Source organism: Balaenoptera borealis (genome assembly GCF_965194805.1).
Source record: "Balaenoptera borealis genome assembly, chromosome: 13".
In the NCBI taxonomy this organism is placed as follows: domain Eukaryota; kingdom Metazoa; phylum Chordata; class Mammalia; order Artiodactyla; family Balaenopteridae; genus Balaenoptera; species Balaenoptera borealis.
Window position 1 is genome coordinate 33,896,554 of NC_138870.1, and position 26,413 is coordinate 33,922,966.

General features: G+C 34.8%; 1 protein-coding gene across 8 annotated transcripts in view; it reads left to right on the forward strand.

The window, feature by feature from the left end:
- The window catches only part of CNTN1 (contactin 1), a 363,526-nt gene that overhangs the window by 88,922 nt on the left and 248,191 nt on the right, over window positions 1-26,413 (forward strand). For 6 of the 8 annotated variants that reach the window (XM_082349367.1, XM_082349364.1, XM_082349361.1 and 3 more), the window contains one exon: window positions 7,255-7,302. The exons of 1 other annotated variant lie outside the window; for it this stretch is intronic. The gene's annotated coding sequence lies outside the window, so the exon portion shown is untranslated. Of the gene's footprint in view, window positions 1-506; window positions 7,303-26,413 lie in introns of those variants that run through there. One more of the 8 variants, XM_082349363.1, reaches the window with a different exon arrangement.

Genomic DNA, 26,413 nt, shown 5'->3' on the forward strand with positions numbered 1-26,413 from the left:
AAAGAAGAAAGTGTCTTAGATTCATCATTTCCATGTTATGATTATATTTTATTATTCTTTTATTTTAGAATCAGCAAACTACAGGCCATGGGCCTTATGTAATCTTTTTGTAAATAAAGTTTTATTGGGACACAGTCACACACATTTTTATATGCATTGTCTAGACTGCTTTTCCACCACGATGGTAGAGTTGAGTAGTTGTCACACAGAACTGTTGGTCCACTAAGCATAGAATATTTACTATCTGGCCCTTTTCCTAAAATGTTTGCTGATCCCTGCCTTTCTGGTCACTTTAAAAATATTAATTCACTTGAACTTCGATTTTGCTCAATTTTACACATATGAAGAAAAAAGATTGTATTAATCTGGAGTATGGTGAGCCTTATTTTTCCTTCCAAAGTATATTTTATGGCTCAACAATGGAAAGCTAGTTTCTGTATGCTGCCTTAAACATGTACAATTCTCAGGGTATTTTTTTCAAAAAAGAAAACAATACAAACAAAAACCTGTTTCTCTTCACCAGATTTTTATTGGCATTACCTAGAAAATGTTTCCTGTCAGAAATAAGCTTTTCAACAACTGATATTTTCCTTTCTTTTAACATTAAAAAGTGATAGTAGGGAAACATCCATTTAATAGTCAGAAGAGCCATGAATTTGAAGACGTAGTGATGGAGTTATTTTCCTGTTGGAAACTATTTTTGAATGAAATTCAGGGAATTCGTGATTAACTATTTTTTTCATTAAAGCAAGTAGTTGAAACCATACTTTTCACATGGGAGAACAATTCCTATTTTGCAAGATTTAAAAAAATTAATAATCTACATTAAAAGTTCAGTAAATAATGGTTTCTCAATAGTAGTTATTTTTTTTATTATAAAGATTAAGTTCATTCAGTAAAATATGTCAAATTATTTCAGCATACCCTTCAAAAAGTCTATTTAATGCTCAACTCCGCATCAGTTTGTTTTGAATTACTTAACTGTTCCTTCTGTGTGCTACTTCTCATTTTCAAAAATGAATAAGAATTTAACACTCCTCACCTTTTTTCACCTGTAACTTAAAAGACTTCTACCAAAGACATTTACAATTTAAAAGCTAGTTGTCTGGTGTCATTTGGATGTGTAGATATACCTAAAGGTATAATTAGTTATGGAGCAAGGAAATATACAGCAAACTTTAAGAGATTTATTTTTTATCAGGCTTTCCAATTTCCTGAATATCAATGGCCAGGGAATGGACCTTAATTATAAGAACATCCTCTAAGAAGTTTGCTGTCAGTTAAGACATTCTTTGTAGTGTGTTTTAGAGTCAAGTCATGAAAGTTAAGTTTTCCTATTATTAACTGTGACGCAGTTAAGAAATACTTTGGGATCCAATATAGAAAATCCTCAAAGTTAAATAAAATTAGTAGGAGAAATGAAATCTCTTTTTAAAAGAAGAAATTGATTACAAAAAGGTAGCATTTCCACTGATATCAAAATATAGGTACAAAGCACAACAGGGTGCATGTTAGCTGGATTATGAAAGATATTCATAGACAAGCATAGTTCAAAGCAATCTAGTTCTGGTTCCTGCTCCTGCCATTGTTATGAGGATTCATTTTAGCTGGAAATATAAATCTCCCAAAAGTCACAGTAGTTCTTGGGGCAAATATAAAGAATTTGAGGTTAGAATTTAGTCTGGATTCCTAAGATCTTTTGGACCATGTATCTTTCTCCTGAAAAAGCTTCAGGCCAAATTTTAGTCTATATTTTGTATCGTATTCTAGACTGTGGTCCTACAAAGCTTAAAATTTATCTCCTTTGGGGACTATAGCTCATCAGCACAGGGATATGAAAGAGTTTTTCTGCACTCTTATTATACCAGGAGTGCTGCTCACCAAAACAATCAGTTTATTCAAGTAATTGGAAACCAATGTGAAGTATTTACACACAGTGAACACAGCCTAAGACAAAAACTATAGTTCGGGAAAATAATAAGAAGTTAGGGTTGGACAAGATGACCATGAGAAGTTATCTATCTCATTTTGTATAAGAAAGGCATACTGGAAAGATGACAGATAGACTTGCTGTATCCACATTGCAGTTGGGAAAAGGGATAAAGAATCACCTGAATGATTAGGCTTTAAAGTTTAAGGCCATTAGGGATTTGGAATGTCTGAGATGAAAGATCTGAAACATCAGCCAAGAATTTATTTAGTTGTCAATAATGTGGGAAACTATTGATACAATATGGTTCTGGGATATCCAACATAGAAAATAAAATTTGAAATTGTTTCTCACACTTGTCTTTGTCTCATATTTTTATAGTTTCTTTTTTGAGGTGAAAAAAAAAAAAGACCAAGCCTCATTTTAAGGTTCATCTCAAAATTCCATGAATGAAAAGAGAAGGACTTTAAGGAAAGGTCAAGGCACTCTAGTCAAGCGTCTTGTTTTGGTTAGAGGTTCAGGGCTTATTGAGTAAGAAGATGTGATGTGTTTTCTGGAATGACCGATCGCACTAAAGCGTAGACTTTCTTTTTAAAGAATTTTATGCAAGGATGACAGAAGCCTCTTTTCTTTATGAAGATGTATGACTCATGAATGAATCAGTCTTTGTCTTACACTAGACAGCAATCACATGCTCACTAGTAAGGTTGCTTCTGTTAGCAAGAACTGTCTCACCCATAAGCAGCTAAAAGTGGAAGCCAAATACATGAAAATAAATTGAATGCAAAACAAACTCAAGATCTTGAAATGTAAGTGATCAACAAAAGGAATGATAATCTTGGAATATAAGTAATGACTGTATTAGGTCTATTAAGCTATCTTTGAATAGATGGGTAAAGTGCTAGGAACAGGCAAACCCACAACCATGTCTGGGACAAAGGGTCTCAGAAGAGACAAAGGGATGAAGTCAGATGTGAAGAGATTTTTTGTAAGCCACCAGAAGAAACACTAACACTGCACTCTCACACTTGGGTCTCTATCTCATTGGGCATCTGTCTTGATCAGTCAAAATAGAAAATGTTAAATCTCAGTTCAGGCTGGGCCATTACACATGGCCCCAATCCTATGCTGAATATGTGGCAGAGATCCCTGGGTAAACTTACCTCTCATTTCCTAAGGGTTCCATTGGAGACAAGTTTTCCCCCCACGTATTAGGAACAACTTACATGTAGAATGAATTCTGTTTTTTTAATATCTTATGTGGGTTAAGGGGAGAGTTGGCCATTGTTATTTCTTCCTTCCATAAAATTAGTCACCAAAGTGAAGTACTGGAAAAATAGTACTCAAAACAACATCATTAGGTGAATAAAGCAGCATAAAAGGCCATAAATTTAATTATCTCTGTGTGTACACTGTCTTCTCAATTGTACCCTATTACAAAGTGGATTCTTATTGATTTACTTAATGTCTGCTTATATTTTGATTTCTGCATCTGTTGTCATTTTCCATAAGGAGAAAAGAATAGCTTTCCCTTAGAGTAGCAATGTAAATGATCAAAATAACAGATCTTTGGAAACTAAGTTCTCTTTTTTTCTGTTCTCTTCCTTCTACTGTTTTTCATTAGTCATCTCAGGAGATTAAATTTTCTTTAGAATACTAATTGGATGTAATTTTGCCTTGTCACTTAAGAAATTGTTAATCCTGGAAGTTAAATTTTGTGACAAAACAACATTTTAATTGGTTTACTTTTCAAATCTTCTGTAATTAACCAAATGTGTCTAGTTCTTGAGGAAGAGGTCTATAATTCTCCTGTATGAAAATATCCAGCAATGAAAGTCTATCTGGAAAAGATTTTTCTCCCCAGCCAATCACATGATTTTTCCCCTTAATTAAAAAAAAGGGAAGGCTTCCCTGGTGGCACAGTGGTTGGGAGTCTGCCTGCCAATGCAGGGGACACGGGTTCGAGCCCTGGTCTGGGAAGGTCCCACATGCTGCGGAGCAGCTGGGCCCTTGAGCCACAATTACTGAGCCTGCGCGTCTGGAGCCTGTGCTCTGCAACAAGAGAGGCCGCGATAGTGAGAGGCCCGCGCACCGCGATGAGGAGTGGCCCCCGCTTGCCGCAACTAGAGAGGGCCCTTGCGCAGAAACGAGGACCCAACACAGCCATAAATAAATAAATAAATAAATAATAAAAGTTAAAAAAAAAAGGGGGGGGTATTCTAAATGCCAGCTGCACTTTTCAGTTGACCAGAGGAAAGCCCATAACAGCCTCCTCTATCTTACTGAATGCAGCGAACATGCTTCAGTCCTCATCAGACTTGTTCTCTGCAGCCTCCACACCCTTGCCCAGTCAAGGTCCCTCCTTCCACAGATCTTTCTTCTTCATGTCTTCCATCATGCCGTACTCTGTTGGATTTTCCTGAGTTTCTTTGTTTCTCTTCAGTTTCCCTTGCTGGTTCATTTTCCTCTGCACATTCTTTAAATGTCTGCATTCTCCAGGGCTCTGCTGGCATTAGCCTCTCTTCTCACTTCCCAACTCTCCTACCTTATGCAGTACAGCTAAGTCTTTAACAACACAGGCTACATAAACCGACTACCTACGTTTAATCCTGTGCATTAGTTGTTTCCTATTGCTGTGTAGCAAATTCCCACAACTTTGTGGCTTAAAACAACACTCATTTAGCATTTCACAATTTTGCAGCACAGAAGTCTGGGTGGAGTTCAGCTGGGTCCTCTGCTCAAGGTCTCAACAGGCTGAAATCTAGCTGGAAGCTAGGGCTGAGGACTCATCTGAGAGGCTTGAATCTTCCAAGCTCACTAGTGCTGGCAGAATTTAATTTCTTGTGATTGTAGAACTGAAGGCCCCATCTTCTTGATGGCTGTTGGCCAGGGCCTAGTGTCAGTTCTTAGAAGCTGCCTGTGATTCTCTGCCACGTGACCCCCTACCTAGACCTTCTAACACTTCCAATTTGACGTTCTTTTAAAGGGATGAACTGATTAGGCTAGGCCTACAACATCTCCCTTTTGTTTTTAACTCAAAGTCAACTGATTAATAACTAAACAGTAGGAATTGTATCCCATCACATTTACAGCTTTTGCCCTGCACAGGAGAGGAAATTGTGTGTACAAGGTACATACACCAGGGGTTAGGAGTGTTTGAGGCCATCTTAGAATTCTGCCTATCACATCCTAGTTCTGCCATTTACTAGCTGTATGAATTTAGGCAAGTTATATAATTTCTCTGTACCTTGGTTTTTGCATCTTTAAAGTGGGATAATAAATAAAATATTCTTTGTGGAATTATTTTGAGGATTAATGGGATTGATACATGTAAAATCCTTAGATCTGTGCCTGATACATAGTAAGAGCCTGCAAATTTTCAGTTATCATTATTAATCTATTTTCTCCCCATAGATATTGCATCCACTCCCATGGCTTCACACAGTTACTGATATTCTTATGATAAATATTGCTCTTCCAAAAAATTGTACTTTTTAAATCTAAACTTATGACTTCACTTGTAAACCTGATCTTTTCTAGTGATTCTTATCACAGTAAATAGTACCATTTCATGAAGTTCCTTATACTTTCCAATTTTCTCTCCATTTCCTACCATTCATTCATTAAAAAAATATTTTTTTGAGTATCAACTATGTACAAAGCATATGATGGCAGAGGATATAATGGTCGGTAAAAAGATACAGTCTCTGCCCTCATAGAACTTAGAATCAAGTTAGAGAGACAGATTATACTGTATCCCACAAAACTTATCAAAACAAACCCATTTTCTCAATATCTTTTGCAAACACTCAAGTCAAAGCCACTACCTCTCTTTCCTGAACTAGAGCAATAACCCTTCACTGGGTTCCTACATTCACTCTTCCTCCACTTTTTTCCTCCTCTCAGAGCTACCGTCTTCAAGGAAACCTTATTATGTCACTCATCTGCAGAAATCTTTTCAATGGCCTCTTGTAATATGTACGATAAAAACAAATCTTCTTCATAACCTGTCATGCTCCTGCTGGAGCTCTCCAGCTCTGTACACCCCCACTCACCCCTCCCTGTCTGGGCTTTAGCCCTATGGCCTTCTTCTTGCTCCTCCATGGTGCCTCGCTCCTTCATGCCTCAGCACTGTGCACCTGCCGTTCCTTCAAAACTGGCCACTCTCTCTCTTTCCTGCTCTGTCTTTGCCTGATCATTCTCAGTTTAAATTTTATTCCCTCCAAACTAAATCAGGATCCTCATTATACTCAAAGTACCATATGAGTCTTCTTCATCACATTTAATATAACATATAGTTATGTATTGATTTGAGTCATTATTTGAATAATATCTGCCATCATTCTGAAGAAGGGATGTTTGAGACAAGATCTAAAAGAAGAGCTTCAGCCACATGAAAAGTTAGATTTCATAGATTTCAAATGTGTTTTGTTTATGAGGGAATATGACATAGCTTGCATTTTAAATGTAAAGGCTAATCTCAGAATGGGGATTTGAGGGGCAAGCTTCCTATGTAACTACCTCTGTGTTAATTCAGACCAAGCTTATCTTATTAGTATTTGGGAGGGAACACATCTGTGATCATGAGGGTTACTGAAGACCTGAACAAGAATGTGAAAAAGTGTTCTATAAGCTATAAAACTCACAACATGATTTTTGCTGCTGTTATTGTTAGTATCACCAAAATATCAGTTTATCCAAACACTTGAGCTCGGTTGAATTTGACACATTAGATTACACCCAAATACTTGGTTTACTTTAGCAAATTATTTAGGTCTACCTGTGTTTTTTTCCATAAATTTACGTGTTATGTGTGTGTGTGTGTGTGTGTGTGTGTGTGTAATACTGTTTTATCTATCAATATGTAAACATACATTTGGAATACACACTCACACATATATATATGGTGTATATGTGGTGCATATGGTATATACACATGCTTCCTATAATATATTTTAGTCTAGTGTTCATTATCATAAAATGGGTCAAGTTCAGCAGTCCTATTATTATAGCTTTATTTAAAATGTTAATTTTTAATACAATTCAATAATGCTTAATAAGATGATATTTGGGATATAACCCATCAATAGGCTTTGCAAATAGTGAAACAAGTCAAATTCCTTTAGCTTAAAAGTGTTTACTGATTTTTAAAATATATTTTATGAATATTCCAAAACTTTAGTGGTCAAGGCAATAAACAAAAACTTCTAGATGATGAACATGCTACTAATTTTTTGTAGAAAATATTAAAAATCATTGCTAAAAGTAAAAGCACCTTTATATTCAAGCTAACTGACTGTAGTTTCATAATTATTGATTTGTAGATATCTGCTTTGGATGGTTTCTGAAGCTAAATTCAGAACAATCTTAAGGTAAGCTGTTTACTTGGGGGATGTGTATGTTTATGTGTGTGTATTTTAGTTTTAAAGAATAAAAATATATGCCAAAACCGTGTGTAATAGAATATTCAAATGTATTTTTAGTAACTGAGCATTGAGAAATTTTCCAGTTCATGATAAACACTCAATGATATTGGTTCTGTATTATCTTTTTGTTATTTCTCAACTTCAAAAATATCAAAACGTGATAAATTGTTTGATGACTACTTATTAAATGTCCTCTCAGTGCCCTCTCGCACAATAGCCATGCAAGTAAATCACTGTGCAAATACATAAAACAAGTAAAGGACAATTAATACTGAATTATGTAGTGCTCAATATTGCTGAGTTAATAGAGGTTGGAATGAGTTATCAAATATGGGCTGGAGTAATGGGGACATCATGGAATTAATAATAATAATAATGATGATGATAATAATAGTAATACCATCAGCAATAATCATACTATTTACTTAATGTTATAACACAGGCACTCTACTAAACACTTTATATGCTTTAACTCATACAATCCTCACAATTTTACAAAGCAAAAGTATTATTCTTATTACTATTATTAATCTCATTTTACAATAAGAAACCTGAGGCTGGTTAAAGTTATGTAGCTGGTAAGTGGCATAGTTACAAGCTGAGGCCTAACTAACGCCCAAATTTTGGTTTCTATCACTGTGTAAACTACCTGGAAAAGATAAGAGTTAAACCGAATTTTGCAAATTTTCTACTGAGGAGACAATGAGAAGGGAACGTTTTGTGCTATGACGACCACTAACAAAAGCGTGAAAAATCCTATAGATATGCAGTGTGCTAGAGTGACAAGTTGGAATGAAGAGCATTTGAGAAAAATGTAATAAAAATTGTATAGCCAGAGCAGACCGAGATTACGGACATACTTTGATGGATAATATTGAGTGACTATTCCAGTTTCATCTCTAGTGTCCTCTACCTGCAAACTATTAAATTGGATTATTACCATTGGAGTTGGGTACAAGAATCCACAATGTGGTCAGGGTGATCAGTTAAAAAAGATAAAAAGTATTGAATTAAAAGGGATCTTTGAAAATTATCTAGTCCTGTCAAGGCATGAAATGATGTCCTAATTCTAATAGAGGCCTGAAGACCTGGAAGCAAACAAAAATGACAGCTCTTTATGATAGATTAGACAAAAGGAATAAAGGGAGGAAGAACAGAGAGGGTTTTAAGATTATTCTCACAGCAAAAAAGGAAAAATTTTAAAACTGATAGAAAGGGAATATAAACAATTTTGTTAGAGAACAGAATGAGTTTGGTTTCTCTATTTTGCATCTGAAATATTGAAGGGGACCCACATTCACTGTTCTTACAGGACATAGAAAGTTAAATGAAGAAAGGGGTGAAGATTGGGTCCTAATTCCGTTAAATGTATTTATTACTTTAGAGGGGGTGATTACTATGGAAGGATAAGTATAAAAATAGAAGCACATGGGGCTGATATTTAAACACCATTTTCAGTTGAACATTTTAAGAACAAAATATAGGGTTGTAAGCTTGAAAAGTATATGTAAGAAGATGTAACTTGTATGCCTTCTATATGTAACACTAAATTCTCAAAGGTTTTATTTGTTTGGGATTTGTTTATTTCTTTGTTTGGCAACATAGTGTATTTCTTTTAAAAGTAAGTAATGCAAATTACTTAAAAGTCAGCTCTGGAAAACATTTATTTTAAATGTTGGCAATGTTACTTCTTTTACTTTAAGGATTTTCTTTCATTGGGCATTACCATTATCCTGTTAACAATGTTTCAGGCAAAATACAATTTTAAATTACTTTTATTTAAGAATCTAAGCTCTCATTCATTCATTGTGCAAAGAAATATGTGAATTAGATGATAAACAGGAAGAGAAAGAAAGAAGGGAATCTCTACTTAGAGTACAAATTACTTCATTTGGAGTTATCTCTCTCACTAATGCTGGCCTACAATTCTATAATATTTCTAATAATACTAAAACAATTTTTCCTAATATTAGTTTAAAATACAGGTTAAAATAATATGCATACAGAATTATAAACTTCTTACATTTTACTAAACATACTCACTCATAGATTAAATTCATCAAATACTTATTCAGTACCTAAATTCAGTGCTAAATTTTGGGCCCATTACAATACTTTTAATAGATATGGTTTCTCTTTTCAAGATGCTCACAGTCTAGTTAAAAAAAAAACAAAACCCAAATATATAAACAAATTATTACATCATAATGTAATCCCTTGTTATGGAAGGACAAAGGATTGGATTACTTCTGATTGAGTGGATCAAGACTGGTCGTAAATATCATCAAGGAAATGTAGATCTTTAATTTACAAACCAAAAAGTAAATATACTTTCTAAATCTAAAGACTTGAGCTTAATTATGTTTATTTAAAATATAAAAGCAGTACAAAGACTAATTGAATTTCTTAGAGTTTGATTCTCAAAGACTATGTGTTTTTTTTTTTTTTTCTATATTTGGAGTCTGGAGGAGAGTCTTTATATAGTGCTATCAATACATTTTTAGAAAGTAGAGATTTAAAATGTGAAACATATTGCCTGTGGTCTGCTACTTATTTTTCTTGACATTAGTACCATCAGGAACTGTGCTTGTTTTGGGTTTTTTTTTTTTTTATTTTAAAATTTATTTATTTATTTATTTTTGGCTGTGTTGGGTCTTTGCTGCCGTGCGCGGGCTTTCTCTCTAGCTATGGTGAGTGGAGCCTGCTCTTCTTTGCAGTGCGTGGGCTACTCATTGTGGTGGCTTCTCTTGTTGTGGAGCATGGACTCTAGGCATGCGGGCTTCAGTAGTTGTGGCAGGCAGGCTCAGTAGTTGTGGCACACGGGCTTAGTTGCTCCGCAGCATGTGGGATCTTCCCGGACGAGGGCTCGAACCTGTGTCCCCTGCATTGACAGGCGGGTTCTTAACCGCTGCGCCACCAGGGAAGCCCTGTACTTGTTAAATGCATCAAGAAATTGAATGAAAAAACTATCACTTTGATAACAGTTTTACTTAAGGTAATAAAACCCTTGTACAGGCAACAAACTGTATTACTTCAATTTTTTAAAAATAAATTTAAGTAGGATTAAAAATAATTTATAGAGTGTTCCTTTTCTGGCAGCTGTTGAATGAAAAACTCTAAAAATATGACTATAAAATACTTCTTTTTAAATGCTTTTCTGAAAGGGTAAGAAAGCAAAGAATCCAAAGGGGATAAAAACAAAGTGAAAAAAGCAACCCAAGATGTAAGTAAGGGTAACACTGGGACAGAATATGAAGCAAAGGGCTAACTCTAGTTGTAGTCTGATAGAAGTGTCTCTCTCAGAGAATCAGAACCCTTAAGGACAACACTCTAAGAATAAGGGTCTACACAAAATAAACCTACCACCAAGAAGGTACATCAAAGAAACATGCCTATCTAGACCTTGCATTGGGTGGAGGGACACAGATTTGTCCTTAGAACTCAGAATTATTAGATGGCTTTCACTGAGATTTGGTGGCAGAATTTACCTGTGTGATCAACGAACTTTATCCAATAATTTAGAGTGGTTCCAGATTCACAGTCAGTGAGTAGAAGCAAAATAAATCACTTGCTTTGTGAATCCAAATTGAATGATTCCAAGATAAATTTCTAAAATAATTAGTTACCAATTTAAAAATTACAAAGCATAAAGAATAAATTAGACTTGAGAGAAGGCTGAAAAAAACCATGACAGAAGACAGTCTTACAAAGATACATTGTATTGGAATGATCAGATTCAGAAAAGAAGTATGTTGAATATTCTAAAATTAAAAGAGAAATTAATTTTCTATTGCCATTTTTATTTTCTATGACAAATTACCACACACTTAGTGTCATAAAACAACACATTGTACAAGTGTACACCAGATGAAAATCAAAGTATAGGCAGGATGCAATTCATTCTGGAGGCTCTAGGGGAAATTGAATTAATTTCTTGTTCATTTGGGTTGTTGGCACAAGTCAGTTCTTTGTGGTTATAGGACTGAGCTCCTTGTTTTGTTGTTGGCTCTAGGTTGAGGGTTTCTCCCAGTTTCCAGATGCTGCCACATGACTTGACTTTGGGCCCCTTTTTTACTTTCAAAGCCAGCAAAGGCAGGTTGAGACTTTCTCACATCATATCTCTCTGACCTCTTCAGTCCAAGTTGGCAGTGTCTCTGCTTGTATAAGATTCTCAAGAGCTCTGTGGATTTTCCATAGATGTCACAAGGATTCAATCCATTAGACAAGAGGCTCATGCGCAGATCTTTCCAAGAAAATCTCTACTTTTGGCTTCTGATGAGATGACTGATGGGATTTATGATAACTTCTTAATTTTTTCAAAGAGTCTTTTATGTTACTGATTACTCTGATCTTTCGATCTTTCTGAAATAGCTCAGAAAAATAATCTCTTAATTTTTAAATAAATTTAAATTTAAATGAATATCTTAATTTTAACATTTTGCCATATGGGAAGGCTGAGAATTTCCAAAATCATCAAGTCCTGATTCCTTTTTGTTTAACAGTTCCTCTATCAGTTTATCTCTTTCCTCTTGCATTTACTCTAAGGAGAAAGAAGAAATCAGTCTGCACATTCAACACTTTACTTGGAAATCTCCTCAGTTAAATATCCAAGTTCATTGCTTACAAGTTCTGTTTTCCATGTTAACTGCATGACACAAGCCTGCTAAGATTTCTATGTAACAAAAATCCCTTTTCCTCTGGTTTCCAATAACATGTTCTCATTTCTTTCTGAGCCCTCACCAGCAGCATTCTTAAAATCCATGTTTCTATTAATAGTTTGTTCATGACCATTTATATTTTCTATGAGGCAATTTAGGACTTCTCTGTAAGGCTCTTTACTTCCTTCTGAGCCCTCATGGACATTCTTTAATGTCCATATTTCTGCTAACAGTCTATTCAAAGAAAACTAGGCTTTTTCTTCCATACTTAATAAAATTCTTCCAGCCTGTACCCACTGCCTGATACCAAAATCAATTTCACATTTTTAGATATTTGTTACAGAAACACCTCAATTCTAGTACTAAAATCTATATTAATTTTCTATTGCTGCTAAAAAATTATTACAAACAGTGGCTTAAAACAGCATAAGTTAATTATTTTATAGTTCTATAGAACAGAAGTCCAGTACAGTTCTCATTGGACTGAAATTAAGGGTGGCAGATATGTTCCTTTCTGGAAGCTGTAAGGCAGAATCAGTTTTCTGCCCATTCAAATTACTGACTGACTTCAATTCCTTGTGGATGTAGGACTGGGGTCCCCATTTTCATGCTGACTATAAACTGAAGGTTGTTCCAACTTCCAGAGGCTGCTGCCTTTCTTTGTTTATGGCCTCTTCCTTACCTTTCTACAGCCAGCAACACTGGGCTAAGTCCTTTTCACATGGCATCTCTTGACCCGTTCTTCTGCCTTCCTCTTCTGCTCTTAAGAGCTCATGTGATTGGATTGGGACCATCCAGGTAATCCAGGATAATCTCACCATTTCAAAGACACTACCTTGATCACATCTGCAAAGCCCCTTTTCCCAGGTAAGGTAGCATATTTGCAGGTTTCTGAGGATTAGGTCATGGGCATCCTGGGAGTGGAAGGAGGACCATTATTCTAACTACCAAAAATATATTTAAAGAAGAAAATGTCTGAAAATATGAGCAAGGAACCAGATAATGTAAAAATGAGAAGTGGCTTTGGAAAAGAATAATAGAAATGAAACATATTATAATTGAAATTATACACTTAAAGAACAGTTTAATAGAATTGACCCAGCTAAATTTGTGATCCAAAGAAATAATTATCAAAGAGAGAAACATCACAGAAAGAAAAAAATGCAAATTACCAGAGAGACTATGGACCATGGAACAGATGATGAACAGAATGAAAAGATGTAAAACATGTAATCAGTGTTCTAAAATCAGAAAATAGAAATAAGGAAGAGGAAGAAAGACTTAAAGAAGTAACAGCAGAGAATTGTTGAAAAATACTTAATCTTCAGATCTTGGAAGCCTAAGGAACCTGAGACAGGATAAATTATAGGAAAGTTTACATGTAAACACATAAAAATGAAACTGCAGAATGCCAATACTAAAAGAAGAACTGGAAGCAACTAGAGAAACAAGACAGCACTGTTAAATGGAAGGTAATTAGATTAATGGACAACTTCTAAGTAGCTAAAATGGAAGCCAGAGTTACCGGGATATGGGATCTATGAGAGGATTCCATTTTTCTGTGAGCAGCCCGTACCTCACGCTACTCTCTTCTTCCAGTTATGGGTGTTATTGTGAAGGCTTATTTGTATTTCTTCACTCGACCTTTAAATACTGTGTAGTATTTCTAATATCTAACAAATATGAGCATAAATAAAAGTATAACACATATAACTATCGATTTATTCAACAAATATTCCTTATCAGCTCCCTGTGATGCTTACTAGAATGCAGGTTCTATTCTAGGCATTGGGGATATAAAAAAAAATCTATCCCCGTCAAGTTATCTACTTATATCAATCTTTCATGAATTAGAGGTTGTAAGCATAAAGTCACACCTTTTTTATTTATAAGGTAACTCCTCTCATTTGCTTGCTGGTCATAAACCTTGATATCTTTATAACTTTTATATGATTTTCAACAATTCCATGCACTCTCCTAAATGCTACAGTTTACTCAGGACTTAGCAGCTATCATCAATCAAAAGTAGTTTGTTTAACGCCAAGTATGTGCTCACTCTTGTACTTGGCACTTTTGGGAACAATGGGAAAAACACTATAGCCCTAGTGTATCTTTCAGTGCCATTAAGTACTATCTATTATAATGAATTTTGGCAGACTCGCCTTGTTACTTCTGTTGCACAACTGAATTATTTTAGATGCTTAATAAAGTTTCTCATTAATTATATTAGAATGAATTATTGAATAGATATTAAAAGCTGTGGCTTTATTTTTTGAGCATGGCTAATGTAAGAAAACTGCATGAATTTTTATTCCATTTCATCAAAACAATAATTGTTTTCTTCAATAAAAGAAAATCCAGGAAGACACAGGGGATTTAGTGCCTGAGATTCAATGAAGAATAAAATAAAATGACTGTGAACTTTTCATAAAGCAAACATAAGCTTTATTTTCTCCCAGAATTGCACAACAGCATTCATCTGGAGTTTAAGAAAACATTTTACTAATTACTAGTGTATAATAATTTACTAAATTTTGCTAGAGGTATAATTTTATCTGGAAAATATATAATGTCTTATGACATCTCTTTTGTAGAGGATAGAAGATTAGTGTCAAACAGAATTGGTTTGAATTCTAGCTTTGCAAATTACTAACTGTGGCTGCTTAGGCAAGCTATGCATCATTTTTGAACCTTCTTCTCATGATAAAAAAAATAAAAGCAACTGGAATTCAAATGCAGTCACATCTCTTTTATTTTTTTTCACATAACTTGAAACTTGGCATGCCCATATTAGCAGGAAGTCCAATGCCTCCCTCCTGAGGTCCTTGCTGCCCTCACTCCTATTGCTGAAGATTCCCAGAGGATCACTCTATCTAATGTAGTCTGCCCTGCTTCCAAATCCCAAGCAGAAAGAAAACAGGGGAGTCCATCCATTGCTTTCCATCAGCATACATGGAGCTGCTATGGAAAACTGGTCCCCCAGCAGATTCCACCTGGTGATTTTGCACTGCTACAGGGATGTCCTGTCTGAACTGATCCCTGCACACTGTGGACTTAATGATTCTATCTGTCATCAGCTATCGTTCCTGCAATTCCCACCATCATATATTGGCCAGGACAGGAAAGGCTGCCAGCCTCAACCTTTCTCCAGGAATCTCTAAACCATGGTTCTGAGCTTGGGTCAATGGCCTTGCGCTCCCTTGCCACAGGGTGACCTTGTTGAGGCTCCTGATATCCTTTCCTGCTGACAACCTCAGTCAGAAACAGAAATCCTTTAAGGAGGTTTCAATAACACTAAATCACAAAAGGATATTCTCCAACCCCAAGTAACCTCTTGGAAAACTTACTCAGTGACCTGCTCTTGTGGGAGGTGAGCCATAATTTAGCAGGTCGTAAAAGGTTCTAAATAATCTTTCCCCAGGAAGATAGGTACCTACTAGGTTACTAAGGACAAATCAAATGACTCTTTAAAAAGAGATTCTCTCTAGATGACTCACTGACTTCACTAGAGAAGCTTCTTCTCTTCCTCTTAGGTTCTGCCTCATCAGTTACATTGTACACCCTGTTGCTGAGAGAGTAAATGAGATGACACATAGCAAATGCCTAACAGTTCCCACTATTTAGTCGACACTTAATAGATTCTAATTTTCTCCTTTGTCTTATATTCTTAATTTTTAGTTTAAATCTTTACTGTTATTTTGATTATTCACATATATTTCATAAGTGAGATTAAAAAACCGATAAGGGAAGAGAGTTATGTCTTGTACATTTCTTAAGCCTCAGCATAATACCTTACAGAAAAATATTAATTGCTATGTAATTATTGATTTAGTTATTACTTTGAAGTTTATTTTTCTATATGCAGATAATATAGTCTGCTTTTTAAATTTCCTTGTATGACTTTCTGCTATCATACTAAATTATTATTCTGAGCAGAAGCTTGGCATGGAAAGGATATGAAATTCTAACATATATATTTGCATTTTGATTACTGAATCACCTATCAGTCAATAGCACTTAAATTGCTTAGAAATTTTCACAAACCCTTGAAATGATGGGTTTCTCATAAATGGTGAGACAAGAATACATTTGTATGTGTTGCAGTGAAAGGAACTGAAAGGAACTTAAATTTGAATTCTAGGTCTCTGCTGACACCTGTAAGAGTATAGGCAAGCCATTCAATGTGCCTCCTATGGCAACAAAACAATAAAAACATTATTATAATGATTAGAGGAAATAACTGTGTAAGTGCGCTATAATAGGAGCCCTTTAATTTAAAAAATGCACACTTATTTTGAAAAAAAATGGAGAATAAGTGAAATAACTCATAATCTCACATCTCAAATATAAACTTTTGTTAACATCTTGAGATATTTTGAAGTCACAGATACATAAATTTTAACATTCTATTTTTTTAGTTCATCTTATAGTGTGTTGAATTTTGAAACTTTTCATGTCAAAAAATTTTCAAAACCATTTTTTAATATTATAACTTATATAATTTGGCCACTTCTCTTAGTTACGTAAGTTTTTTTCTAATGTTTCACTTAAAGATAATTTTATTTTTAACATCCTTGCAATATTCTTATATTCATGTATATGAACATTTGTAAGATTCTTACATTTTAGATTTACATCCTTAATATTTGCTACTTTAACCTTCCTTGATCCATTTAATCTTGAAATACCTCCATAGACCCATGACTTGTACAAATCTATTATTTATTTTACTGAAGTCCACACTTGGGTGCTGCCCTGGGCTAGTGTTAATAGTACTTACTTCATCTATTGAAGTCTAGTGGCTGCCTGCCCCTCTCTCACTCAGCTTAATTTTTCTCCCCTTTCTATGGTCCACATTGAATCTATCTTTACTAGAGTGTTATAATAATTCATCAAACTGTGCTTCCACCCAAAAAGTATTCTTTTAATTCATTTGATTTTCTAGGATTTTATTTATTTATTTTTTAGCACTTAAAATCACATCTATATTTTCTCCCTTCTGTGCTTTGCTTGTTAAGTTTGGTGTCAGAGCTGTAGTTCTAGGTTTACACAATGAAAGTGGTAGCCTAAATCATATTCTACAGAGTATAGTGAAAACATGGGAAAGTTAAATATAACAACTTGCCATTACATAGCCCAGTAGATAATACTTTGGAAAACAGAATCAATATTCAATTTATTGCAGCAATTATAACACTGAGCTCAAACCAAGAAAAAATATTACAGACATAAATATAAAATGTTTTCTTTTATACTTGAAAATATATTTCTATAAATATGGGGTGGTAAGGGATCTGACTTGACACCAATTTATATGAAATAAATAATTGTACTTTTTTAGAAGGACCACAAGTATACATACCAACAAAGCACACTAGCTGCTGATATAACTCGTGTCAAAATACATTGTGTTTATAAATCAGAAGAAGGGTGGCACTTTTCTCACCATGTTTCTGAGATTCTTTCCAGCAGCAAATTCTAGTATATGAGAGACTCTTACAAATATGTATGACTCCTGCTGTTAAGGCCTGCGTCCAGTTGGTCTTTGGATCTTGTCCTATCCAGCTGATACCCTTAGCTGCCTCTAAAGGGTAACACAGATGATGTTTAGGAGTCAGTGAGTTCCCCCTGCAGCTTCTGAGATGGGCAGTCTTATGGATAGGAAACCACATTCCCCTCTTATCTCAGAGAACCATCCCTACCTCTGTGATACTATCACTTCATTCTACCAGGAAACCTCTTACAAGACTGTTCCCTAAGTTACAGCTTCCAACTGTGGTCGTAGACTACCTAACTCATAGAAAACTTACAGTTCTTGCCATGCATCATGGAGTCCCACAGGAAACTAGAGTGGGCTTTGCTCTCTTCTCCCTGTCTGTGCCTTTTGGCCATCTCCCAGCTGTCCAGTTTCCAGGCTCTGACAGTACTGGAAATATCTGGGATTCTGCTGCTCAGTAACTTGCAAGCAGGAAGGAGAGCCAGCACCCCACATTCAAAATCACATCCAAATCTCAAGGGAGGGTTTTCTGTCCACCTCTCCTACACCCTACCAACACCCAACAGAGTCAGGGGAGCAATGTGAGTCTCCTATTTCTCCATAAATTCTTGTCTCCAACTCTCTTTCTTAACCTTCTTTTAAAATTTCTTCTATGTTAAAAGATCCTAGGAAATCAGTTCTGCCTATTTCCCAAGGAACCACGACCCTAACCCAAACTTGAGGGAGGATCCTTTGCAGCAGTTAAGGGCTGGGCCTTTATTCTCAGCCAGCTGAGGATTGTCACCACAGGACTGAACCCTGCCTTTTCCTTTCAGACACAACTTATAAAAGAGGCTTACCACTAGTCTATGGCTGAGGTTAGGAAGGAGCACTTTCCTCAAATCTTTATTTTATGTTGTTACAGCAATTCTTATTACTTACTGCAGTTAGAACTAATAATTTTCTACTCTTTTAAGTGCTATATTTGACAAATTTAGAATTATTACACACGTTGATGCACATGATATGTATGTAGTTTATCAACTGGTTCCTTTTTACATTTTAACCAATGAAAAGGTGATCACTTTTAAAATGTCATCAGTTTATCTTTGATTTTGCTTAAGCCATGTCACTGTATTACTCCTGGTTTATCACCTTGATCTAGCAATAAGTACAGGCAGCATTAGTGCTCATCTCTATTACTCCTCAATGCATCTCAAATTCTCTTCTATGGTCTGGAATTCCCAATGTTCCATTTATGAATGCTCTTTGTGACCAAAGCTGGACCATTTTCCCTAGCAAGACAGTTAAAATACATATGGGCATTGATTTATTTCTTTTGAAACTAGGACATTGATTCAATTATCATATTGGAGGAGGTTCATGTCAGTAAATTTATATCACTTCTCTTATACATATCTAATAAATGTTCCACAATTCAGGATTTTACTTAGGAGTATGTAAAATGAAAAAATATTCAGGACCTTGACAAAATAAGGAGTTTAGTTTAATATCGCTGTCCTTGCACAATGAAGAAACCACCTGAGATAAATACGTTCTTTGAGCAGCACTATTCATGAATATTTTTTAGCTATTCCTGTAAGAGACAGCAACATTATTTTTGTATTGCTGAAGTGCTTTGAGAGTAATGTCCTGGTGACAGCATAAACAAAACACAAAGGCCAGTTTGTTTTTATATCTAAATGGGGGATTGTTGGTGAAGAGCTGTGCCAGCCAGTACAGAGTGGGGTAATGTTTTATTCCTCTCAAGCTAGATGGATTGCTGAATTGCCTGAGTTCCTGCTGTTTTATACCTTGCCCTTTGAATTTGAAAATGAACAACTGCTCCTTTTTTTCTGAATGGATAGTGAGAAAATATATAATTTCAGTAAAACTCAACTCATAATATTGTCATTAAAATTATGTCCACCTAGTATTTTATCCATGCAATATATTGCCAAAATATTAAATGTCTTATTTATTAAATATTATATTTTTAGTAAATTATATCATTATAAAACAGGGAATGGGCAATTTGCCAGTGTGTTACACTTTTAAAATGTTCCTTCAAATGAAGTGAATTAAGTTTTACATCATTGATAAAGCCATTATTTGAAACTTTTTTGCTGGGAGATAATAAATTCAACAAATGTCTTTTGAGTGCCACAGTGAAAAGACTCTGTAGGGGACAGACATAAAAAGAAAGCATAGTTCCCACAATCAAGGAGTTCTAAACAAATAGAGAAAAATTATTACATGTACAGAGGATTATTACAGAGGGATGCAGGAAAGTTACAATGACTATGAGACAAAAAAGAGAAAGTACTTCCCATGGAGATGAATAATTGGAAACGATGGAACTTGGAAAAGGAGTCTCACAGCTGAGGAGGGAGAAATTAGAAGAGAGAAATGGAGTTGGATCATGGAGATGATCCTTAAATACAAAGAGAGAATTTGACTTTTGTCCTGTAGATATAAAGGAGTTATGATGGCTAGTTTTATGTGTCAGTTGACTAGGCTGTAACATCTAGTTGTTTAGTCAAACACTAATTTGGCTTTGCTGTGAAGATATTTTGTAGATGTGGTTAGCATCTAAAATCAGTTGACTTTAAATAAGTAAGTTATCCTCCATAAGGAGGGAGGGCTTCAACCAATCATTTGAAGGCCTTAAGAGGAAACACTGAAGTTTCCCAGAGAAGAAATTCTGCCTTAAGTCTGTAGCATCAACTCCTGCCGAGATTCCAGCCTTCTTGTCTACTCTAGGGATTTCTTACTTACCAGCCTGCCACACACAGTCACCTGAGCCAATACCTTAGAATAAATCTTTTTATATATAAACACATATATATCCTATATACTGTACATATATATTCTATATGCTATACATATATTCTATATGTTATACACACACACACATATTCTGTTGGTTCTATTGTTTGTTTCTCTGGAGCAGCCTGACTAAATCAAGACTTACTACAAATTTTAAACAAAACTGTGTTTATAACTATTATGACACAATTAAGTCTTGTAATTTTAAGCTTTTATTGAACATTAATTTATGCCAGGTTTAAATACTTTGAGAAAAAATAAGCATAAAATATAGTACCAGTTTTAGTAATTTTCTGCACTCCTGTGTGGCAGGAAAATACTCTTTTTTCCAAATTATTTCATTTAACCAATCAACACAACATTTCTATAAGACAGATATTAATAATGAGGCTATTATTATCTTTCTAATTTTACTAATGAATAAACTGAATTTACAGCTAATTTATGTGAGACTCAGGGCCAAACTGCATGCTACAGCTCATGAAATGTTGTGTATTTAACCACTAAAGTGCACATCTTCTCCTAATATAAAACAAATTGGCTGCAGTCAATGACACGTGATCAGAATAAAACTATGCTTTTAAATATTCATAAAAGAAAACATAAACAGGTATATTTGTTAGAGAAGAGAATATTTAAGCAGATAAGTCTTCATGGGTGGTAGAAGGAGTCTGATGGCTTCAACAGTGAAAATAGGGAAGTAGCTTCGATCGTGATTACCAGACCTAAGAAAAGTTAAAGCAATTGTAGTGTTTTCACAACCTCAGACAGCCACCTTCCACCAGATTTTAACAAATGTTGACAAACTATTACAGTAGTGCTATTCAAAGTATGATTCTAAGACTATCAACATCAGCATCATGACCCAGGAATTTACTAGAAATGCAAATTTGGAAGCTTCAACGCAGATTTTACATATCAGAATTTCTTAGAATGAGGCCTGGAAATTTGTATTTTAAAAGAGTTTACCAAATGATCCATGTCATGTAAAGTTTGAAAAGCACTGCACTACAGTAGCAAGGACCAACAAACAAGATGTGAGGTGAGATTCGCCAGGACACTGGAATAAAAATACCAATTTGGAAATAACCGGAATTAACAATGGTTGATGAATGTTCTTAGTATGATACAAGATAAGAATCTGGGACCACAATAAATCCAGAAGGGACAGAACTTAAGTAGTATCATGGAGAAGATGAAACTCTCCCACTCAGGTGAAGATGAGTTTGGACACAAAGAATAGGTTACATAACATAAGTGAAAGTGGTCAGGGTGATATGCATCAAGGATCAAAGCAGAGTTAAAGATTAGGGCAGATGTGGTAAGCTGAGGAGACAAAAATCCTGGGACAAAAGAATAGCTATTTTAGAGTGTGACTAAAAATGTAAGAATCCATAGCCAAAGGTCTGAAGTTGAATATAAACTGTTTATTTGGAAGCAGGCAGCCCAGATCTGTTAGGCCAACCACATCACAGTTGCCAATTTTCCATCCTGAAGAATTAGGTCTTGTTAATAGATAATACTATCACAAATTGTGCCACTGAATCATATGTCTATGGAGCCACAAAAGTATTTTCGGAACTCTTTATGTGCCAAGTTCAGTGATAAATAACAGAGATAAAAAATTAAGTGAGACAAGTGTGATCTCTGCCATTAGGAGAGTCAGGCATTAAATACACAGTTATTATACAAGTAAGTAATTATGATTGCTGTAAGTATTACCCAGAAAAAGTACAAGTATTGTGAGACTGAATCACAGGATACCTAAGCTAGCCTGCAAAGATGAAGGGTAGGAGGATGATCAGGAATGGTTCCCAGAGGAAGTAAATTTTAAGTTATAACCTCAAAGATGAGATGAAGTTGATTAAGACAAGAGCTGGGGAAAAAGCGTTCTAGGCCAAGAGGGCAGTCTGTACAGAGTCTGTACATTGGGGAAAAACATGAAGATGGCCAGGGTGGTTGGAATGTAGTGAATAAAGGGAGAATGCACAAGATGAGATGAGTGATGATACAGACCCGTTATGCCCTGTTGAAGAATTGAATAGCATCTTAATTGCAGTAGAAAAACACAGGACAATTTTAAGCCAGTAAATAATATGATGACATCTGCATTAAAAATATATCCTTCTAGGTGATATGATAGGGTATTTGACATGAATTACACAGGGAAAACTTTTAGGAGGTTATCATACTAGCACAGGCAAGGCATGGTGATGACTCAGATTATGTTAATGGTAGTGAGGAAAGAAAGAATAGACAGATTCAATATATGTATATTTACCAAGTACAAACCAATGGGCTAGTGGCCAAAGAGGAAGAAGAAAATATAAAGTATACAATCTAGGTTTTTGGTATGAGCAGATGAGTAGAGATTTGTACCATTAACTAAGATAGGGAAGACTGGTGGAACCAAGTTTCAGAGAAAAGTCAAGAATTCAATTTTGGACTGGCCAAGTTTAAGATACCTATCAGTTACCCAATATAAATGTAAATATAAAGTAGACCAATGGATTGATGGGTCTGAAGCTCAGAAAAGACACTTTGCCTGAAGATGTAAGTTTGGATTCATTGTACTTGGAAAGTCAAGTTTTTAGGGTGGATGAAAATGCCTAGGAAGAGAAAATGAAATGAGAAGAGATCTCTTATCTTTCAGTCTCTAAAGGATGATAATAAAAATGTTGCACTGGCAAGGGAGACTGAAAAGGAATGGTTAGAAAAACAAGAGGCAAAGATGAGTGCAACAGAAACCAGTTGAAGAGATGTTTCAACTAAGAAGGAGTCAGTAAATACGAGACAGAGAGCAAAAGGATTAAAAAGAATGAAGTGAATAGGACTGACCAATTTACAATCCTTTATTTTCCTGCATTTATTGTACTTTCTTAATCAATCTCAGTTACACGTGTCCACATCCACTGATTTGTTTCAAGCCAGAATCCTCAATGTCATTTGTAACATCTTCTCTCTAATCTCCCACATACAACCTACATCTTTAAAGAATAGCATCTTTAAAATACTGAAAGAAAATGGAAAAAAAAAACCTGTCAATCTAGAATTCCATACCTAACAAAATATCTCTCAAAAATGTAGGATAAGTACTTAATAATTTTTTAGATAAAAAAAAGCTAAGCAAATTCATTGCCTTCAGACTTGTACCATAGTAATGGCAAAGGAAGTTCTTCAGGCAGAGGGAAAATGATACCAGATGGTGCTCCCTAGAGCTGTGCAATACAGAAGCCCAGAGTATCAAAGCCCATATTCTATCTACACTACTTTTGCGTCAAGCTGAAAGCGATATGGGCATAAACCCAGTTGTCATTTAACTTATTTTTTAACTTTTTATATATTTATAAATTAACACTAGTAAATTAAATTAATGTATCAGTCTCAGATTATTGGAGCATTACTGAATGAAAACAAAGCGTTGGAAGGTTGGTGATGGAATTATTAGATTTGGTAAATCATGTAAGGTACTTAGGAAAATTCCTCACAACAAAAAATTCAATATTTGTAGCCCATTATTACTTGACAAAGGTACATGCTAAAATCTGTTACCTATAATAAAATCCACTGTTTGATGTCTTATATGTAATTGATATTTTATGCACAATAAAATCTATTATTGAGTAGTTACTTAATAGTGTATACATAATACAATCTCTTACTTAGAACTTGCACTAAGATTAGTTGTTTCACCATGCCAGAATATAAAATAAGGTTATGTTATGTTCAATACTTAAGTTACTTTAAAACCCTGATAATTTCTTTTTCATCTTAGCATTAAGGAGTTAGTGAAAATTTGAATAAAATTTGAATAACAAATACTTTTAAAAGGTGTTCATATCATTTTTTTTTTTTTGGCAGAAAGTAACCCTTGTGTTTCTACAAATGGCTTTCCTAGTGGGAGGTAGTATTTTATTTTTCTTTTTTCTCTTAGAGTTTTATTGAGATATAATTGACATATAGCACTGTAATGGTTAAGGTATACAGCATAATGATTTGACTTACATACATGATGAAATGATTACCAAAATAAGTTTAGTGAAGATCCATCATTGCATGTGGGTACAAAATAAAAGAAAAAAATATTTTTTTCCTTGTGATAGAACTCTTAGGATTTACTCTCTTAACAATTTTCATACATAATGTACCACAGTGTTAATTATATTAATCATGTTGTACATTACATTCCTAGTACTTATTTATCTTATAACTGGAAGATTGTATGTTTTGAAACACCTTCCTCTAATTTCTCTTCCTCCCACTCTTGGCCTCTGGTAACCAAAAATCTGAAAAATGGGTTTGTTTATTTGTTTATTTGTCTTTTGAAGTATAATTGACCTACAATCCTATATTACTTCCTGGTGCACAAAATACTGATTCAATATTTCTATGCATTACAAAATGTTTGCCACAATGTTTTGTTACCATATATTACCATTCAAAGATATTACATTATTATTGACTATATTCCCCACACAGTTTATTTCACCCACATGACTCATTTATTGTGTAACTGGAAGGTTGTACCTTTTAATTTCCCTCACCCATTTCACTCATCCCCCACTCCTTTCAATTTCCCTTATGCTTGTTCATTTACTTTGCTCTTTTATTCTATATAAAGGTGAAATATATGATATTTGTCTTTCTCTGATATATTTTACTTAGCACAATATGCTCTAGGTCCATTTATGTTGTCACAAATGGCAATATTTCATTCTTTTCTTATGGCTGAGTAACACTCCAGTTTTTATTTATACCACTTCTTTATTCATTCGTCTATTGATAGGCACTTAGGTTGCTTCCATATCTTGGCTATTGTAAATAATGCTGCAATGAACGTAAGGGTGTATATACCTTTTTGAATTACTACTTTTACTTTTTTTTGAATTATTGAATTTTATTTTATTTATTATTTTATACAGCAGGTTCTTATTAGTTATCTATTTTATACATATTAGTGTATATATGTCAATCCTAATCTCCCAATTCATCCCACCACCACCACCCCCTGCCACCTCCTCCCCCCTTGGTGTCCATATGTTTGTTCTTTACATCTGTGTTTCTATTTCTGCCCTGCGAACTGGTTCATCTGTACCATTTTTCTAGGTTCCACATATAGGCGTTAATATACAATATTTTTCTCTTTCTGACATACTTCACTCTGTATGACAGTCTAGATCCATCCACGTCTCTACAAATGACCCAATATCATTCCTTTTTATGACTGAGTAATATTCCATTGTATATATGTACCAAATCTTCTTTATCCATTCATCTGTCAGTGGGCATTTAGGTTGCTTCCATGACCTGGCTAATGTAAATAGTGCTGCAATGAACATTGGGGTGCATGTGTCTTCTTGAATTACAGTTTTCTCTGGGTATATGCCCAGTAGTGGGATTGCTGGGTCATATGGTAATTCTATTTTTAGTTTTTTAAGGAGCCTCCATACTGTTCTCCATAGTGGCTCTATCAATTTACATTCCCACCAACAGTGCAAGAGGGTTCCCTTTTCTCCACACCCTCTCCACCATTTGTTGTTTGTAGATTTTGTGATGATGCCCATTCTAACTAGTGTGAGGTGATACCTCATTGTAGTTTTGATTGGCATTTCTCTAATAATTAGTGATGTGGAGCAGCTTTTCATATGCTACTTGGCCATCTGTATGTCTTCTTTGGAGAAATGTCTATTTAGGTCTTCTGACCATTTTTGGAATGGGTTGTTTGTTTTTTTGATATTGAGCTGCATGAGCTGTTTATATATTTTGGAGATTAATCCTTTGTCCATTGATTCATTTGCAAATATTTTCTCCCATTCTGAGGGTTGTCTTTTCATCTTGTTTATGGTTTCCTTTGCTGTGCAAAAGCTTTTAAGTTTCATTAGGTCCCATTTGTTCATTTTTGTTTTTATTTCCATTATTCTAGGAGGTGGATGAAAAAAGATCTTGCTGTGATTTATGTCAAAGATTGTTCTTCCTATATTTTCCTCTAAGAGTTTTATAGTGTCCAGTCTTACATTTAGGTCTCTAATCCATTTTGAGTTTATGTTTGTGTATGGTGTTAAGGAGTGTTTTAATTTCATTCTTTTCCATGCAG